Genomic DNA, 20,662 nt, shown 5'->3' on the forward strand with positions numbered 1-20,662 from the left:
ATGGCAAAGTGCAGAGGTGGAGGCAGATAGAGGCATGCAGGGGGTTAATGACACCAAAAAGACTAAAAGGCATTTTTTCTAACCCCAGAGATTTCCAACAAGGAAGGGAAGAAGTCAGGGAAGTTTGTAGAAGAAGGAGATTTCGCTCCAGACTCTAGAAGAGATCTGTTGTCCCAGCAATGGTCGGTGGTATTGGCAGGGTTCAGTGCAAAACTGTGGCCGAAACCATTTGTCCTTCCAACTACATCCCTACACCACTGACTTTCAGTAACCCTCGCCCTTCTCCTTTGAACTTATAGTGCCCATGAACTTTCTCAGGTCAAGGGTGATCCCATGAGTTCTACAGTTTCATTACAAGATTTGATTTGAACCCTCTCTAGTTTTCCCATCTGCTTTCCATCTGATTCATTGTCGGTCATTTTAATTTAATTTCACTTTTTAAAAGAAATTTAAAAATGTTTATTCATTTTTGAGAGAAAGAGAGAGAGTATGGCGAGGGGGGGGGGAGGAGAGAGGGAGACACAGAATCTGAAGCAGACTTCCGAGCTGTCGGCATAGAGCCCAACATGGGGCTCGATCCCATGAACCGTGAGATCATAGCCTGAGCCGAAACCAAGAGTCTGATGCTCAACTGACTGAGACATCCAGGTGCCTCTTTAATTTTAAATGTAAGAGAATGCAGTCCCTCACCCACGGGTATTTGCACTTTAATTTCACAGCTAGGGACAGTGGGCAAAAGCTGTGTCTCTTGGACTGTCCCAGAGTCCCTTAAATGATGCGAGCTAGTTGATGACCTGTTCTACCTGGAGTAAGGACTGTTACATAGCTCAGTTGCTTAAAAGTGCCGTACCTGCCTCCTCCAACAGCTCCAGCTGCCCTGTCACACGTTCTTTATTTGAAGACAAAGTTCCAACCACTCACCGACTCAGCCTCACACTTAGCTGTGTCCTCACCTGGACCCTTCCTGACTTTCCCAGCATTGACTTGGCTACTTGCATTTGACTCTGTTCTTGTCCTGCCTGTCCAACCTCACTTTGCAGCCTTCCTGGCCAGGACTTTGACTTCCTCTAAGCTTCATCTTCCTCCCATCCCAGCAGGGACTTTGCCAGCCTGTGACCACGTCCCCTCCCTGCCTACTTGGACTCCAGGGGTTTCCTACCACCGGGACTCCACTCTGTGGGCAGTGCTCAGACTGCAGAGGGCCAGGTATGCCCCGGCCTGTTTCACCAGAGCAATTTCACAAACCTCAGTTAATTTATGGGCTGGAGCAGTGGTTTTTGGAAAAGTTTTTTGAGCCATAGGATCCTCTCTTCAAATGAAGTCTAAAGTGGAAGTCCTCATGTGTAAACCAGAGAGGTCTGATCTACCATACTTAAAATGAAGAGTCGAGTCTCCCCCGCTCACCCCTCTCACTGCCCCTCCCTCCCCCATAGCATGAGAAACATGGCTTTGAAGCCCTTGAACCAGAGGACTCGCAGCTCTTTTATCCCGATCACACTGTCCTTGCCCAATCCCACCCACACTCGTGAATCAGCTGCCAGCTTGTACTGGTGAATCTAAATCACTGTCTCCTGATTTACCCTCACTTCTGGTGGCATGGTTCCACTAGACTTTACCCCACGGAGGCCCGTAGGTTCCCCAACGTGTCTGGAATATCACCCAGTTATCCTTCCCGCCATGCCCATGCCCCACGTACCTCTTTTCTTTCTTTCTCTTTCTTTCTTTCTTTCTTTCTTTCTTTCTTTCTTTCTTTCTTTCTTTCTTTCTTTCCTTCTTTCTGTCTTTCTCTCTCTCTCTTTTTTAACATTTATTCATTTTTGAGAGAGAGAGAGGCAGAGAGAGAGGGAGACACAGAATCCGAAGCAGGCTCCAGGCTCTGAGCCGTCAGCACAGAGCCCGATGCGGGGCTCGAACCCACGAACCGCGAGATCATGACCTGAGCTGAAGTCGGATACTTAACTGACTGAGCCACTCGGGCGCCCCTACCTCTTTTATTTCTTGCTTCCTATGTACACTGATGGAATTTTAAGGAAGTTTGCGATTATCCTAGAGTGCTTCTGTGATCTCAGCTCCTGCATAGCTAACCAGTCACCAACTCCTATGCTTTCTACCTCCAAAATCTCACTCGGATTTAAAGCCTATTCTCTATCCCCCCTGCCACTGCCTCAATTGGGCTTTGGTCATCTTGGGTAGGGATTATGCCATTGACATCCTGCTTCGTGCTCCTCCCTGAGCCATTCCTCAGTCCATAACGAAGAGGAAGCCTTCACAGACGTGAGGCTTGGATTTCCCATTGAAGAATGGGTAGGACATTTATAGGTCTTCCTTTGGCCAATAATCACGATCTCGCTACGTTCTAAGAGGATATCTAAGAGTATGAAGCTCATTTGAGGTTTCTCATGTAAACGTCCATCGAGGGAAATGCAAATATAGACCATTCATTGATGTGCTTTTTGTGTCTTCTTTCCTGTTAGAGTGACTTTGTCCTCAGGCATGGGCGTCGTGTCGTCGAACAGCTGTTCTAGTGAGCAAGGAATCCCATGGGCAACCTACCGCCAATGCCCGTCATTCACAGAAGACAATCTTACTGTGTTTCTCATTGTGCTTCATGATTAACCGGCTGTAGGAGAAAACTAACACACAGAAGTGATTGTTCTGTCTCCCGTAGGAAGGGCCCTTATTATGACAGAAAAGTTATTTTCTTTTCTGTGGTTTCTTAAGGGTTCTCTAATTGGGTAACCCCCTGCTGACCCCTGGCTATGGTAGTTTCTACGTTGACATCTTTGTTCCACTCCTTGCACACAGAAGCCAGAGACGAGTAACTCAAACCAACACAGAGCATGAGATAATGGGGCTCTATAACCCACCAGTATTTAAAAGGCAATGACCCCTTAAGTTCACTGGAGTTACCTTCCATTAAGAATTTTTCTCGCCTGCATATAAGAGATGGGGTGTGTGTTACAGCCCCACGTCCGCTCTTGGTGTGGACTGAATTGATCTGTCAGACTTCAGGGGCTCAAACTTGAATTGCTTTGGAATGCATCACTCTACATCTCTTTGGATGATAACTCAAAATAAGGCCAAAAGTTTTTCTTTTCTTTTTTTCTTTTTTTTTTTTGTGTGTGTGTGTGTGTGGGGGGGGGATATTTTAAATTGGGGAAAATATAGGGGCACCTGGGTGGCTCAGTCAGTTAAGCATCCAACTTCGGCTTAGGTCATGATCTCACGGTTTATGGGTTCAAGCCCCACATCGGACTCTGTGCTGACAGCTCAGAGCTTGGAGCCTGCTTCGGATTCTGTGTCTCCCTCTCTTTCTGCCCCTCCCCCACTTGTGCTCTGTCTCTTTGTCTCTCTGTCTCTCAAAAATTAATAAAAAAGCATTAAAAAATTTTTAAAAACTCTGGGAAAATATAAAGGGTAATGGAACAAAAACCTACATTTCTACCATCTAGAAAGGTTAACTTCTCAAATATTTTCTTATTTACTTGCAATGTTTTTCTCTTTCTTTCTTTCTTTCTTTCTCTTTCTTTCTTTCTCTCTCTCTCTCTCTTTCTTTCTTTCTTTCTTTCTTTCTTTCTTTCTTTCTTTTGAAATAGAACATTGGAGATGAGATTGAAATCCTCTTCAGCCAACAACCCCAGGCCCTGCCCATTCCTGGTCCCCTTCCCAGAGACCGCCATCACCACGAGGTGGTGGGTGTCCATGTAACCCATTCATTTGTTTTCTTTTCTTCTACCAGTATGGAGTCTATTTATTGCATTCTTATTCTTTTAGTGGTCATAAGGCTTAATTCAATTTTATTTTTTTAAGTAGGCTCCACACCCAACTGGGGGCTCAAACCCACAACCCTAAGTTCAAGCGTCAGATGCTCTACTGACTGAGACAGCCAGGAGCCCCCGGTGCAATACAATTTTAATATGCGTACTCCTATTTATATCCTTCTTTCAAAGCCTACGATTCACCAGCATCTCTTCATCCTTAACAAGGCAGTGGAGGCAACACTCTCCCAGCTACTTTCACACACTCTCCTCTCAATGCCATGTGATCACATTTTACTTAGTTCTTGCTTGTTTCCATGACACTGACATTTCTTTCCTTTCTTCTCTTCCTTCCCCTTTCCCTTCCTTTCTCTTCCTGTTACTTCTCTTGTGTTGATTTATTTTTTTTTTAATTTTTTTTCAACGTTTTTTTATTTATTTTGGGGACAGAGAGAGACAGAGCATGAACGGGGGAGGGGCAGAGAGAGAGGGAGACACAGAATCGGAAACAGGCTCCAGGCTCCGAGCCATCAGCCCAGAGCCCGACGCGGGGCTCGAACTCCCGGACCGCGAGATCGTGACCTGGCTGAAGTCGGACGCTTAACCGACTGCGCCACCCAGGCGCCCCTGTGTTGATTTATTAAAAGATATTTCATGAGGTTCTCCCCCACGTTCTTCATATTTTGTTCCCACGCCTGTTCCTTGCAATGTCTTCCTTCAGGACGGGTTTACTTTTCTTTCTTGTGGTGGCATCTTCTTTGCTCTTTAGTGGTTCTTCCAGGAAGCGTCCGGAAATATACTCAGGTTGTCTATGTCCTAGTGTCTCTGACGATGCGTTGATTCTGTCCTCATCCTTAAAGGAAAATTAGGACAGGCATAGAATTCTAAGTTCATGGCAATTTTGCCTCCGTCCTTTTAAGACATTACTCGGTTTTCTTCTGGCATTTTTCCCCCCTTAATTGTTCATGAGAACTCTGTCACTGGTAGTTCTTTTGTGGGCAATCTAATTTTTTCTCTTATAGCTTCTATTGCCTTTTCTTTCCCCTCAAAATTTCTGCAGTTTTAATATGACATATAGATAAAGATATAGGGGCGCCTGGGTGGCGCAGTCGGTTATGCGTCCGACTTCAGCCAGGTCACGATCTCGCGGTCCGGGAGTTCGAGCCCCGCGTCAGGCTCTGGGCTGATGGCTCGGAGCCTGGAGCCTGTTTCCGATTCTGTGTCTCCCTCTCTCTCTGCCCCTCCCCCGTTCATGTTCTGTCTCTCTCTGTCCCAAAAATAAATAAACGTTGAAAAAAAAATTAAAAAAAAAAAGATATAGAGATATAGAGATATTTAAAGTTTATTAATCCCTACTGGGTATTTTTATTTTGACTTGTATCTTTCTCTTTTTCCAGAGATTTCCCCAGTTTTAGCAATTTGTGTATTTTCTCTCCTTTATTCTTTCTGTGTTCTCCTTTCTTTTTGGATTTCTGTTAATCAAATTCTTGTTCTATTCTCTGCGTTTTAAATGATTTGCTTTTTTTTTTTTAAGTTTATTTATTTTGAAAGAGACAGAGAGCACAAGTAGGGGAGGGGCAGAGAGAAAGGGAGAGAGAGAGAGAGAGGATCCCAAGCAAGCTCTGAGCCGTCAACACAGAGCCTGACTCGGGGCTCGATCCCAGGAACCATGAGAATGTGACTTCAGCTGAAATCAAGAGTCAGACGCTTAACTGACTGAGCCACCCAGGTGCTTCTAAATGATTTGTTTATAACTTCCATGTCTTTATCTCTCTGTTCTGTGTTCTGGGACATTGAATTTGAATTCACTAATTCTTACTTTACCTGTGTTTAGTTCATAAATTCACATGCCTGTATTTTTCTTAGGCATCCATGGTTATTTCTTGATTTTCTTGCTTTTCAGTACAACTTTTTTTTTTTCTTTTGGAATAATTTAACATTTTTCTAATATGTCTATGCATTTGGCACAAGAGACATTCCTACATATTGAAACGGAGGGGAGGGTATTTAGTGTATACTCAATCCATAATCTTGATAGCTTTTTTGGATTATAGTACATTTTATCCTTTCCTGTATTGTGCTTAGTATTGTTGTAATGACCATATTTTCCAAACTACCTTAGTATTTCATGGTCCAGCAAAAGGATTGTTTTATAAGCTGTCAATTTATTTAAATGCAAAATCTTACAGAGGTATACAAACAGACCACATTTAACAATTTGTTGAAAATAATAAAATTACATGAACCATAATAATCCCACCAAAATCCAGAGTGGAAAAGTCAGTATGAGCAGAGTAAACATACCTGAATCTGTGTTTATGCCTCAAGCAGCCACAAGGCCTAGAAGATTCCTTCTCATTCTGTTACGTTTCTAGATGTAGGAGGTAGAGATGAAGTGAACAGGCACAATATTTTATAGGTTTTCTTTAAAAATCTCAAAATAAACTGTTTTCTTATGATTGACTTCTTTCTGATGACAGTAAGGCCTCGCCAAACATTCCAGTTATTTGAAATTCCTCAGTAGTCTGATGGCAATTATAATGGTGGACTTTGTTTGTATCTGAGAACTGGTCACATTTATAAACATACAAACTGCATCCATTGTGAAATTCGTGTCCCTTCATTAAAGAGAACCTTTACCGAACATTTCTGCATCATTGCTTCAAAACCATTTTTGTATTGTTGCCAAGGCTAGAAGTCAGTAGCCTCAATAGTGAAACAGGGAAAAGCAAGCCTTTCTTTCTTTCTTTCTTTCTTTCTTTCTTTCTTTCTTTCTTTCTTTCTTTTTTCGTAAGTGGGGAAAGGGATCAGATTCTCTTTGTTACTTTCGGTACTCATGTTTGAAAAGTTTTGGTTATGAAGTCAGAGAATTGTGTTACACTTCAGAGCAAATATCATATATACATCTTCCTATGTCTTTCTGGTTATTAATTAATGTGCTAATGATCCCAAGAAGTTGCTTAGCTGGAACTTGGCGGTTTTAAGTAGCTGTTCTGGAAAAAAAAAAAAAAAAGAAAGAAAGAAAGAAAGAAAGAAAGAAAGAAACTTGGCCAGATTCCCTTTATAGACCCAAAGACTTTAGTACTTACCATACAATGACGGATTTGTCCTCATCTTTGGAAAATTTTGCAAAATTAAAGTTACTTATTGTTTCGTGGTGTCTACGAACCCTGCTTCGAACGATGCATTGGGCTCATAACTGGCAACGTGCTCATCTTATATGTCCTCGGAGAGGTCAGGGGATGGCCCGTGACACTCCCTACCCCCTGAGGTAATGAGCTAGTTGCAGGCATAACTCTCTAAATGTCTCCTTGACAAAAGATACGAGTGGGCAGAGATCTGATTGGACATTTGAGAGAAGAGGAAAATCCACAAGCAAGGGTAGCATCAGCGTAAGTGATATCTAAATCTTTATTCTTTCTATACTTCAGGGTAGAGAATAAAAGGGCAGTAGAATAGTCCTTTTTCCGGAATTCAAATCCGGCCTGGACCAGAAAGGAGTCTCTGCTGACATTGATGTTTGTCTAAATCATAAGTCACTGGCATTTAACACTAAGTCCCATTAGTCACTAAGATTTGACAGCGTTTTTTTTTTTTTAAGTTTATTTATTTCTTTTGAAAGAGAGAGTGCGTGGAAGGGCAGGGAGAGAGGGGGGGGGGGGAGAGAGAGTCCCCCAAGCAGGCTCCACACGGTCAGTGCAGAGCCTATCTCGGGGCTCGGTCTTAAGAACCATGAGATCATGACCTGAGTTGAAATCACGAGTCAGTCGTTCAACTGACTGAGCCACCCAGGAGCCCCAAGACTTAACAGGTTTCGATAGCTACTGTTGTCTCATGAGTTCTCTCGAATTTCTACATCTGTGAAGGTCTACATGATTGCTGTTTTCTTTCCAGATTCTTGCCTGGGACTATTCAAGGTAAACATCCAGAAATACATCATTTCTTCTGGGATGTCGGCATTTTCTTCTTTTCGTCTTCATTGAAGATATAAGTTAAAATAGAAGTAAGCTAAACACTCGTAAACCTTGACAGAGAGAAAAAATGCCTTCCGACACACGGAGTACCAATCTTTTAAGACCACTTAGTGTTTTCTGTACATGACTTTATATATCCTTGCAAGCTTTTTTGACCTTGGGAGCGAGAAGTTTCAATTCCTTTGCAGTTACATAAGAAAGCTGAAGTATTCAGAAAAGAAATAACTTCTAAGAGGGGTATCAGCAGTCCGAGAAGGAGCCAGATACGGAAATCAGGCTCCAAACACTCCAGAACCAGAGGGAAAGCTGGGAGCACCGCTCAGGACGGGGACAGTATCTGAGAGCAGATTTGCAGTGTTTGAAAGCAGATTACACGTAAAGGTGTTTCATGTGAAAAGTAGACACAGAAAGTGAGCGTTTCCTGTAGAAGAAACTTACCGAAGGCTATTGAAGTTACTTCACTCGGCCTTGACAATAAATTGCATGCCGAAAGCTCTTGACGCGAATTTTATGGCCTTTTTTCATCTAAATGGCATCTCCCTCGCTTATCGTCACGCCAGATTTGAACTTCCTAGATGTATATTTTGAATGTTCTCGAAAACACTGGGTGGTTGCAACCTGATGGCTTTAGGCTGCCAATCCCTGGTGGGGTTGAATAACCAGGGATATTCCCCCCCTTCCCCATCCCTAACCCCTCACCCGGGGCGCGCGACAGGAGGCAGGCATTAAAGAATGGTGGTGGCCTTGGGGTTGTATCCAGCACCCTCCTCCTCCAGGGCCTCTGGGTCCCCACCTCCCGCAGCATAATACCTTCATTTACTAAGTATGTGCCTGGAAAACTTCCCCAAGAGCCGCATTCACTTACGTCCACACTTTATAGCGGTAGGGTTGTAGAAATGGAGACCGAGCACGCAAGTGCCCCACCTGAGTGAGGGTTTTGAGAAACATTCCCAGTCTTACATCTCCTTTTGAAATGTCTGCTTCGGGAATAAGGGCGGAGAATTAGGGAATCCATGGGATTAACTAAATTCACTGCCCTCTTATTCCTTATTTTTATAACACTTCGGGGTTTTGTGTCTCATTAAGAACCTGGCCAAGCACTCTGTTTCAAGCAATACCATGTTCCAGATAGGAGTAACGTGCTCCGTTTCAGTTTGTGGCTCATTTGTTTTCCATGTTTCGTTAGCACCACGGGCCTGAGCGCCAAATCACCTCCCCCGAGGAATGAAGGAGCTGGCTTCAGGAGAAGTTGTGCTAAGATCACCTTTGTTTCAAGCGTGTAAAAATCCTTACCTCCAACTCTATTCTAATCTTTGCGACCCATTGTGTAGGCCCTGCCAACTTTTTATCAATATTGCCTTCTTTCCTGTCTCCTGCTTCATTAGCCTGTAGCAACAAGCCAACAAACACAACCACCAACAAAGAAGCCTAACACAGAAATGGAGAGCTCCTTCTCAGACAACATGCCAGCCAGGAGAAGGGGGAATGGAGGGATGGAAAGCAGAAAGGGGACATTGAAAGGGGACATTGAAAGCTGGAGGTCGTGTTTTTCTACATTCTGTTGCCTGGTCCCTTTCAGTGAGCTTTGGTTTCCTTTAGTCCCGGGAAGGGGATTTATGCTTATTTTTTTCTGACTAGGTTAACTATCTCTAAATACAGTGAAATAATTCAGAAACTCTATTTCAAAGACCTCAGGAAATACGGGGAAGAAAGGAAGGAAGCAAAGCGTGAGCCACAACCCACAGCCTTGTGAAGGGCTGTGAACTGTTCCGTGCGGAGGCTGGAGGCCAGATCTCCAGTGTAAGAAGGAACTCACTTCTCCCAAGAGGGCACAAGGGGAAGCTGCCGCCGGAGAGTCCTCCGGCATGAGCTCGTGTCACTGCCATCGCGCCTTTTGTGTTCGTGTCCTAGGCCTGCTGTACCACGCAAGCACCCATGGTGGCTTAAAACAACTGTAGGGGCACCCGGGTGGCTCAGTCTGCTAGGCCTCCGACTCTTGGTTTCAGCTCAGGTCATGATCTCATGGTTAGTGGGTTTGAGCCCCGGATTGGATTCTGTGCTAACAGTGTGGAGCCTGCTACGGATTCTTTTCCCTCTCTCTCCACCCCTACCTAGTTCTCTCTCTCTCTCTCTCTGTCTCCAAATAAACAAATAAGCATTAAAAAAAAAAAAATTCTCATCTCTTCCACCACCATCACCCCTGTCTATCACCTCCCATATGCATGACTGTGGTATCTCTCCAACCCTCCACCTGCTTCTACAAGGAAAGAAAGAAAGGGAAAGAAAGAAAGAAAGAAAGAAAGAAAGAAAGAAAGAAAGAAAGAAAGAAGAAAGAAAGAAAGAGAAAGAAAGAAAGAAAGAAAGAAAGAAAGAAAGAAAGAAAGGAAAAGGAGGAAGGGTGGAAGGAAGGAAGGAAGGAAGGCAGGAAGGAAGGAAGGACAACACAACTGTATTTTCTCATAGTTCCAGAAACCACAAGTCCAAAATCATCTTAGATCAGCCCGAATCAAGGTGTTGGTGGGCCATATTCCATCCTGAAGGCCTGTGGGTGAATCTGTACCTTGTCACTCCCAGCTTCTTGTGGTTGCTGGCCACATTCTTTGACTTGTGGTCGCATCACTCTCTTCTCTGCCTCTGTGTCACATCACCTTCTCCTCTTCTGTCTGAAATCTCCCTCTGCCTTGCTTTTTTAACACTTGTGTTCACAGTGAGGGCTCCCCAGATCATCCAGAAGACCGCTTCTGTTTTAGGATCCGTATCTTTATCACATCGGCAGAGTGATAAGCCAACACGCACATGGTCCAGGGATCGGGATGTGGGCTTTCTGGGCGGCCGTTACCCAGCCGACCACAACACCCCCTGTTGTCTGGTACTCAGATGTTGGGGAAGTGGACTCGCTCGCCATCTCCCCGAAGAGTAGTTTGTTCCAAATACTGAGGGACCCATTTTAGAAGTTGTGGTTCTCAAGGGGCGCCTGGGTGGCTCAGTCGGTTAAGCATCCGGTTTCGGCTCAGGTCATGATCTCACTGTGGGTGGTTTGTGAGTTCCAGCCCCGCGTCCGGCCCTGTGCTGACAGCTCAGAGCCTGAAGCCTGCTTCGGATTCTGTGTCTCCCTCTCTCTGCACCTCCCCCACTCACGCCCACTTGCTCTCTATCTCTCTCTCACAAAATAAGTAAACAGTAAAAAAAATTTTTAGAGAAATTGTGGTTCTCAGGCCAGATTGGGGGATTCATGGTCCAGAGTAGGATTTCTAAGGCTAGGATTTGAGCTGGAGGAGGTGTATTCACTACACTCACCTCAAGTCTCCCTTTAATCTCCTGGGTATGTGGCAGGACCCTGTGTGCTTTGAAGGATGTGGAATTGTAGGGTGTTTCCATTGTCTGCAGCTAAGCCTGCCTGTGATGCTAAGAGCCTTGCATGAGGCAGGACACCGACCTGACACTGGGAGGGGAGGGGGAGGAAAGAAAGTGGCAAATGGGAGATGGTCGTGAGGGATGGATGGCATTTGTGCCAAGGCTGATTCAGAAGATCCCTCTCATATTCTTCAGGATCTGGTTTCGTTTTCTCTGTCTTAACCCTTCTCACGTCGCCTCTAGTAGTCTGTTTGCCTGGCTGTCTCCCTAATCAGGCTGAGGACGAGGGTCTGTCTTCTTTGTCCCCTCAGAGAGCCCCAGCTTGTGGCACGGTGCGGGGCATGTGACAGAAGCTCAGTAAACACGTGTTCGATTGAATGCATGAGTGGAGAAGGGAAAGGAGGAGATTCTGGGCAGAGGGTTGGCAAGAGAGGATGCTTGGTGGCACGGCAATTGTGTGCAAGTCAATGCTGGGAGAGTCACGGGGAGGAAAGGCGGGCCGTGAGACTACGTTTGGCTCGTGAGATGGCCGTTCTATCTTCACCATGGCTGGCAGTACACCTGTGACTCCTCTGGGCAGATGTGCGGGAGGTGACGGGCGGTTCCTGGCCCGGCACACCCCGCCAAGGCCACAAACTGTGTCGGAGGGGACAAGAGCTGTGGGCCTTGCAGCTCAAGTCCTGCGTGACCTTGGGTACGTCACTTACGCCCCCCCCCCAGGCTGTGGTTTTCTTGGCTGCAAAATAAAGGTACCTCCAACAGCTCTGACCTATGGATGAATGGGACCAGCCGTGTCAAGAGTGCTGCAGTGTCCGGGGGGGTAGGTAGAGCTATTGTTATTGTGATTATAATAATCTGTCAGACGCCCGGCTGTGGGGCTCAGAACAAACCGTGTGTGGCTGGGTGCACCTCGGTCCACACTTCTGCCTGGTGCTGGTATCTGAGCCTTCTTGCCCTCCCTGGTTGCCATGAGCGACTGGTGGCTTGTGGGTCTGCGTCAGGCTCCAGAGGGATCTTGATGAGGAGTCGAGGGGTTCTGGAGGGCGAGGCTCTCCGTGCCAGTTTAAGCAGCAATTGGGGTCTTTCCAAGGACTAAGTTTTGGCCCTGAGTCCATAGCCTGTTTCCAGCTTGCAAAGCGCTTGTCTTGTAGCCTTGCGAAGCTGAGCCAAGGGTCGCTGGGAGCTTCAAAGCATCCTAGCTCCTCCTGAAGAAAAGGGTCAGATGAGGCAAGCTTTGGTGCCAATCCGATTTGAGAGCCAGACTGTGTCTTTGGACCTACCTCTCAAAGAGATTAGACCAGAGATCAGAGCCAGTGGGACCTTTTCCAGTGTTAATTGGGATTAATTACAAATAACCACACAGAAGCCCCTCACCCCTGTCTCTCCCGGTGTCCTGTCTTCCATGGTGAGCTACAGAACTTGAATACAAATTTTGGAGAAATGCGAGCTGCTTTCAGAGTCTCCGCCCTTGTGGTGAGGGCTGCCTAGCAGGTTTCCTCCTTGGCAAAAGGGCTAAAGGTCAGAAGGAACATTGCATTTCAAATTATCCAATGGCATAGGTAAAACCCATTTACCAGTTGGAACATTTTTTTAATAGAGGAGGCCCTCACCAGAGTCCTAATTAAAAATCAATGTGATATATAATTAAATTCGAGTGATCACATATGCACCAGCTCGTCTCTTTAGCTTTTAGCCAGAGGCAGAGAAGGAGCACTCTTATTGATCAACTCAGGAGCCCTCGAGGTTGGTCAATACGAGATGTCTCGTCTGAGGGCTGGTGGCTGCTCAGCTGGGCCGCGTCCGAGCGCCCAGCCTGAAGGACACTCCCAGCGAAGCATCCCACATCCCCCGATCACCGAAGTGCTCTGCCCGGAGGGCCAGAACCCCGTCCGCAGGCCTGCCTCCACCCTGCCTTCCATCTCCCTGAGCAGTGAGTTCCAAAGAGGAGGCTTTACAAAGAAAGAGGACACAGGTCCATGTCGCACAGACTCAGGCTGTTAGCTCAGCTCCCTTTCCCCAGTCCACCATGGACACGCCCCCTTGTTATTTTCAGCGTGGGCTGTCCGGTACCAAAAGGGCAGCTGAGTCAGGAAGATGAAGGATCACATTGGTACCGACTTCCGTGAAGACAGCGAATGCCTTTAACCGTTCAGGCCAGTCCTGGGATACCTCGCATCCTACCCCTTTTATGTGGAAGAGGATTATTGATATTGTCCTTAAAACAAAAAGAAAAGAAAAGAAAAGAAAAGAAAGGGAAGGGAAGGGAAGGGAAGGGAAGGGAAGGGAAGGGAAAGGAAAGGAAAGGAAAGAAAAGAAAAAAGAAAAGAAAAGAAAAGAAAAGAAAAGAAAAGAAAAGAAAAGAAAAAAGAAAAGAAAAGAAAGAGTGATGGTGACAGGTATACAGTCCTTCTCAAAAGACTTCCACATTTTCGATTTGTGTCCTCTCGTCTGATCCCGGTCACAATATGGTGACGTGAGGCATGGAGTGTTATTTTTATTTCCCCTTTACCTGTGAGCGGTTCCTCCTCTGAGCCACAGAGGGCTAAAGATGTCTCCGGGTGCATGCAGCCTGACAGATTTCTGGAGTGGAAGGGAAGTGTCTCTTCTCCATGTCCTGAAGTGAGAGACCACGTCTCTCAGTGACCACTGTTGACCCTTGTCCATGCCAGGTCTCCTGCTCTCCGGACAGCTTTCTCTGTCTCTTTTTGAGCTGAATTTAGTCAATATATTTTTAATTGATGGCTTTCCGCCCTCCCCCCCCCCTTTTTAGATTTTATTATTGAAATATTAACATATTTTTGTTGTAAAAGATTTAAGTTATGTGTGAGAATATAGAGCACACATTGAAAGGTCCACTCAGGGCTTGGAATACATTCACTCCCACTGTCCTCTCAGGCCGCCTCCCCCTCCTCTCGTCCCTTTCCCTGCCCCTGCCCCTGCTCCTTTTTTCTCCCTCTTTCTCCCCTCACCTCTCTCTCTCTCTCACACACACAAAAGGAGTTCTCCCAGAGTATAGAGCCGGAGCTGAAGTTAGAAAGGACGAGGCTACAGCATAGATGAAAGACTGGAGAAATCTGATGGTTCGCCGCCCTCGGCTGTGTGGGGAGACAGGAAGAGAGATAAGTAAAAGCCCACGAATCATCTTTGGTTTCTCCCTTTCCTTCCCATCCCATATGCTGTCTCTCAGCAAATCTCCTCAGCTCCACCTTCGCAATATTTCCCAAATCCGATCCCTGTGGACCCCTCCCACTCCCCACCAACATCCTGGCCAAAGCTGTATCTCCCCTGGGTTATTGCCGTGGCCTCAGTGGCAAGCCAGAGCCAAATTTTGAAATGACGAGAGCTGATTCTTAAAGTCCCAGGAACTTTGCAAGGTGGTTGTTAAATATAGCCGTGGTTGGGGCGCCTGGGTGGCGCAGTCGGTTAAGCGTCCGACTTCAGCCAGGTCACGATCTCGCGGTCCGGGAGTTCGAGCCCCACGTCGGGCTCTGGGCTGATGGCTCAGAGCCTGGAGCCTGTTTCCGATTCTGTGTCTCCCTCTCTCTCTGCCCCTCCCCCGTTCATGCTCTGTCTTTCTCTGTCCCAAAAATAAATAAACGTTGGAAAAAAAAAATAAAAAAAAATAAATAAATATAGCCGTGGTTAAAAATTAAATAATGTACGTATATATGGTGGAATATTATTCAGCTATGAAAAACAAGGAAATTCTGCCTTTTGTGACCGCCTGGATGGACCTTGATGGCGTTATGCTAAGTCAGATAGAGAAAGACAAGTACTGCATGATCTCATTTATATGCAGAATCTAAAAGCATCGAACTCATAGAAACAGAGTAGAATGGTGGTTGCAGAGGCTGGGGTATGGGGAAGATAGGATGTTGGTCAAAGTGTACAAAATTCCAGTTATAAGAGGGGTAAGTTCTGAGAATCGGTTGCACCTAGCATGGTGACTATAATAAACGATCTTGTACTGTATACTCAGAATTGCTAAGGGAACCAATCTTAAATATTCCCACCCAAACAACAACAAAATGGTAACCATGAGAGATGGTGGAAGTGTTCACGAAGCTTACTGCAGTAAACATTCTGCCATGTACATGTGGGTCAAATCAACATGTCACACATCTTAAACTTACACATTATTCTATGTCAATAAAGCTGGAAGAATGAAATAATATAAACTTATCATTAAATTACAGAAACCAAGGTAACGAACATTTAAAGTCATCACTTCCCTGGGGCACCTGGGGGGCTCAGTCGATTAAGTGTAATAATGCGTCCCTCCACCTTACAGATGAGGAACTTAAGAAAATGGCTCAGCTCACACAGCCAGTAGGCAGAACTGGGACTTCAATCTGTACTCTTTCCAAGAAGAGGAGGTTTCAGCAGACTTTATTAGAGAAAAATGTCTGAGGTCCCCATGAAAAATTGAATTTTCTTGGGGACTCTAAATGATATTGGAAAATGCCCATCGGGGCATGACGGAAGTTCTGCTGTCCAGATAAAGAGACCATGAAAGGAGGTATAATGACTTTCTCAGTCACCAGATCCATATAAGGCTTTCTGTGTTCCAGACATTTGTAAATAGGGGAGTAAGTACTATACTCTTGGGCTGGCCTATTGGAAGTGACTTGCCTTGGCTTCTCCGTGGGGGTCTCAGGTCAGGGCAAATGGCAGCAAGGCAATCGTAGCCCTTCTTGCCATGGGTGCTATGACAGGACTCATGGGGACTTCAGAAGTAGTAAGTAACACATGGGTTTTAAGGGTCCTCTTCTTCTGGGCCTCTTCAAATTATAGGCTGAGGCTGTCATAGTGTTCTCAAAATCAAGTAAACCCAAGTTGCCCCAGAAGCATGGTGGGCCCATTTGACCTTAAATTTTTCATCTCTACTCATACATTTAGATCGTGTCTTAGGACAACCTCAAAAAAAACGTCCATGGCTGTTGAGATAGATGGATTTAAGTTGGAATCGGGGCTTTGGATCTTTCTGGTTATTGCCTGCAGGCCAGTTATTTTGCTTCTCTTGACCTCAGTTTCTCCATTTGCACCACGTGGATACTGTTGGAAGGAAATGAGACGAAGTGTCTGAAGAACCTGCTATAGTGCCTGGTGCACTCGGTCCGTGGGCATCAGGTCTGGGTTTCCTTCCAGAAATGCAGGTCAGGGCCCCTCAGCAGGGATTTGTTTGGCCCCACCTGATGTCGTTCTCCCCACCGGTTTCAAACTGGGCTGCTCGCCTGTGGCCAGGGAGTGTATTCCAAAGCATTCCTGCTTGCCAGCTCAGGCCTTGGGGCTGCTGTGAAGCTACGATTCCTTTCATGGAGCTCATGTGTGTGACAGGGTGTGCCCAGCTCTTAAAGTGCTTTGATGAAAATGCCTTTGTGCTAAAAGCTCTATAAATATAAGGAGCAGACCTGGGCGTGGAGTTTCCAGAGTACTCCCAATGTTAGCTGTCATCAAAGGCTCAGGTCATAGAAAAGTTGGAAATGGAGGTGGTTTGCCAATTCGGTGATTCTCCAAAGCAGGGATGGCTTTTCTTTTTCAACTGCTATTTCTTGACTCACTGTGCTTGATTGTACAAGGCCCATCTTGCCTTTCTTGTATCTTCTGAGCTACAAAAACCTGATTTCAGGTATCTTTAAAAAAAAAAAAAAAAAACCCTGCTAATCACATAGTCTCCCTACCCACCTTCGTACCCCACCCAACCTACTTACCATCCAACAGCACCCAACAGCACCCCCTGGTGGCCATCAGGGAGCTTCTCTGATCCCACACCTTTACCAACTCCTTATCCTTCAGTAGGAAATGTACCCATTCGTTTTTTCGTTCATTCATTCATTCGTTCGTTCATTCACTTGTTTCTTCAACAACTTATTGATTAATTATGATGCCCCAGGTGTTGCAGACACTAGAGATACCAATGTGAACAGATACGATTCCCGTGGGAGCCACAACTCAGTGAGAAAGCAGATGGACAAGTAGCTGATTATAATCATAAAATGACCACATCACATGATGCCAGCGACAGGACCAGAGGCATACTTATCTTCATTTCTTCTACACTGATATTCTCCTTGTCATATTCTTCTTTGTATTAGGTGGCATGGAAGCAGCCAAGGGAACTTTTATAACTTTTATAAAAGAAAGATTGAGTTTGGGATGTATTTTGCTTGGGTCTAGTGAGGGATTTTTAGGTGGCTTATAGTTAAGTTGCCGTTAGCCCTCCTCATGCAGAAATGGCTTCCAGAAATACTTTGGTCATTCACTGTTGTGACTCAACAGGCTGTGTCGTCAGGCTTCACGATCAGAGGTTATATCACAATTTAAACATGTCTCCTCACTCCTGGCACCAGGGCTATGGGCGGAATGGAGAAATGTGATTTAAACGTACGGAGCCAGCAACTGGTCTGTGGGATGTTCTTCGGGTCACCAGACACGTCTGGGACGTTGTAAGGGGAGAGTTTGGTTATGGAAACACTTGACCGAGGTCTCCCAAGATTTGACAGCGATCTCAAAATTGTATACGACGTTTCTAATATTGAGCTGTGAAGCTGAAAGAAACGTTTTCAAACAACCTGTAATATACACCAAGTTCCCATCAACTGTGTTAGAGGCAAGAGAATGGATTCTCCTTTTCTCTGTATAAGAAACGGAAGATCTAAAAACGCCTCACGAAGAAGTGATGAAGAGTACGCAGGTAAATAGTAGAGGGAAGAAAACTATCACGGAGGCTACAAACTCTGTAGTATTTGTAAAAATTGTAATATTTGTGGTATTTGTCAGGTGTTGTAGATCTATACTTTGCCGCGAACGTTCTTCTCATTCTAAATGAACTTACGCACACGCCTAATTCTTTCTCTCTTTCAATTTGTATTCTTTCCTCCCATACTGTATCAACTCCAGACCCTATAAAACTTGAATCAGACCTCAGAAAGAGACCCTGAGGTTGCCCCGGGGATCCGTGAGAGTTCACGGAGCATCCACGTATGAGCGGAGAGATGGAAGAAAAATATACGAGCTTGCCAAGTGGCAAGGGGGGGGGGTGGGGAACCTGGTGAGGGGACTTTCCAGGCAGAAGGACAAAAGAGAGAGCCCATGAGAGCATTTCCACACAGTATAGGAGGGCATTGTGATTGTGGGCACGGGAGACCCTAGCTGGGCCAGGTCATGAAGAGGGGCTTCTGTTCTACTAAGAGGTTAAGCGATGGAGAAGCATTGGGGAGTTTCGACAGGGGATGGACGGGTGCGGGTCTGGGAGGGCTCCAATGTTCCTGTCTTTGTCCCTTGCAGCTTTTGGCCAATTCTGCCTTTTTCAGCCTTTCTTATGTCTGTGTACACATCTCCTTTAACCTTTCTTCTTTCTTATGCTTTGGGTTAATTCAGAAAAATGTTTCCCTCGTCCGCCCTCCTCTCTGTCCTGTGCATGCAAATTCTTAATCTTGTCCCTCCCATTCATTTGTGAAATGGGAATGACTTCAGTCATCAAATAGAATAAAACAATATTGGTGAGCACTCACTCTCTTAGTCTGTTTGGGCTGCTATAAGAAAATACCACAGGGGCGCCTGGGTGGCTCAGTCAGTTGCGCGTCCGACTTTGGATCAGGTCATGATCTCGCAGTTTTTGAGTTCGAGCCCTGCGTTGGGCTCTGTGCCGACAGCTGGGAGCCTGGAGCCTGCTTCGGATTCTGTGTCTCCTGCTCTCTCTGCCCCTTTCCAGCTCACACTCTGTCTCTCTCCGTCTCTCAAAACATAAAATAAAATGTTAAAAAAAAAAAAACCCTGAAAAATGAAAAGAAAATACCACAGACTGAGTAGTTTATAAACAATGGAAATCGATGTCTCACAGTTCTGGAAGCTGGAAGTCCAAGGTCAGGGTGCCAGCCTGGTAGAGTGAGGGCCCTCTTCCCAGTTCCTAGCCAGTGCCTTCTCGCTGTGTCCTCACACAGGGGAAGGGACTCTCAGCTCTCTGGAGCCTCTTTTATAAGGCACTAGTCCAATTCGTGATGGTTCTACCCTCATGTTGTAAGCACCTCCCCAAGGCCTCACCTCCTGGTACCATCAACTTTGAGGGTCAGGGTTTCAACATATGAATTTCGGGGGGGGGGCAGGGAGGGACACAAATATTCCCGTATGTGTGATGTGCTGAGGGATTTAGTTGCTAATGAGAACAGCAGAGACCCTATCTCTAAGAATTAGCTTGTCCCAGGGGCGCCCGGGTGGCTCAGTAGGGTGAGCGTCTGACTTCTGCTCAGGTCATGATCTCACGGTTCGGAAGTTTGAGCCCCGCGTCAGGCTCTGTGCTGACAGCTCGGAGCCTGGAGCCTGCCTCAAGTTCTGTTGCTCCCTCTCTCTGCCCCTCCCCTCCCTCTCTCACACTCTCCCTCTCTCTCTCTCTCTCTCAGAAATAATAAATAAACATTAAACAAAAAATTTAAAAAAAAGAATTAACCTGTCATAGAGAAGCAAGTATCGTTGACATTAAATGAGAAGAGAACATAAACGATATACTAGTAAAAGAAATGGTATCGTTTTACCAGACAGATAGAGTAATCTCTTTGAAGAGTTTTATAGTAACTTCCAGACCTTTTCCTCTTTCTCTTTAGGAACTTGAACGAGTGTCTGGAAAGCACTCTATGAAGCAGCAGGGGAAGAATTCTCTCAAGTTGCTAAAGCCGGGATGCCATGGTGAGCCAGCCTTTACCAAACACTCCACACGGAACATGTACAACTTACAAGTTCAAAGGGAGGTGAAGTAAACATACTTTTAGGAAACGGAAATATGTTTGTCAGCGAATTTATATTTCCACAAATCTCTTACGTGGACACTCAGAGTAAGAAATGTCGATAGGAACGAGACCACTCGGACCTGATCACATGACAAAAGCAGCCCTATATTTAGAATCTTAGGCTTTACAAAAATTTTTTTCAATGTGCATTTAATTTTTGAGAGAGAGAGACACACACACAGAAAGCGAGCAGAGGAGGGGCAGAGTGAGAGAGGGAGGCACAGAATCCGATGCTGGCTTCAGGCTCCGAGAGCTGTCAGCACAGAGCCCGCCGCAGGGGCTCGAACTTGCAAACTGCGAGGTCATGACCTAAGCCAAAGTCAGACGCTCAACCAACTGAGCCACTCAGGCGCCCTTAGAATCTTAGGTTTTGAAAGTTGAAAGAAACTAACATGACTTCATCTTTCCCCCCGTGTTATAATTTCTTCCAGTTTTCTTTGTTTGGATGAGGTGTCTGTATCCATGATGTTTTTAAGAAGCATGCTCAAGCCCTGGGATGTTTATTTCATTTGCGTAAGATGTGAATATTTATCCGTGTGAGCTTGTCCATGCTGCCGATCCTCCCTGAAGTGAATCTGTCGTGTTCTGTTTCAATCCGTCTATGCGATCTGCTGAGCGAATCTCCCTGCAGTTTGCGATTCTTTCTTCCCAAACATGTGTCTCCTGTTTGTACTTACGTGGAGACACTGTTCTCCATTGATTCTTTCTGGTAGTGATTCCCTTACCTCTTTATGTTCTGACATTAAAAGGGGTTGGCTTAAATCATGTCTCCAGGATAAATGGCCTAAAGATC

General features: G+C 45.6%; 1 long non-coding RNA gene across 3 annotated transcripts in view; it reads left to right on the top strand.

Moving 5' to 3' along the window:
* The window catches only part of LOC109501376, a 120,830-nt gene extending 100,749 nt beyond the window's left edge, over positions 1–20,081 (top strand). For 2 of the 3 annotated variants that reach the window (XR_006600383.1, XR_006600387.1), the window contains one exon: positions 19,687–20,081. This is a non-coding gene — a long non-coding RNA (uncharacterized LOC109501376). Of the gene's footprint in view, positions 1–7,652; positions 8,231–19,686 lie in introns of those variants that run through there. The other variant, XR_006600385.1, reaches the window with a different exon arrangement.
* Positions 20,082–20,662: the final 581 nt, after the last annotated feature.

This window comes from Felis catus, chromosome B4, assembly GCF_018350175.1.
Source record: "Felis catus isolate Fca126 chromosome B4, F.catus_Fca126_mat1.0, whole genome shotgun sequence".
Classification (NCBI taxonomy): domain Eukaryota; kingdom Metazoa; phylum Chordata; class Mammalia; order Carnivora; family Felidae; genus Felis; species Felis catus.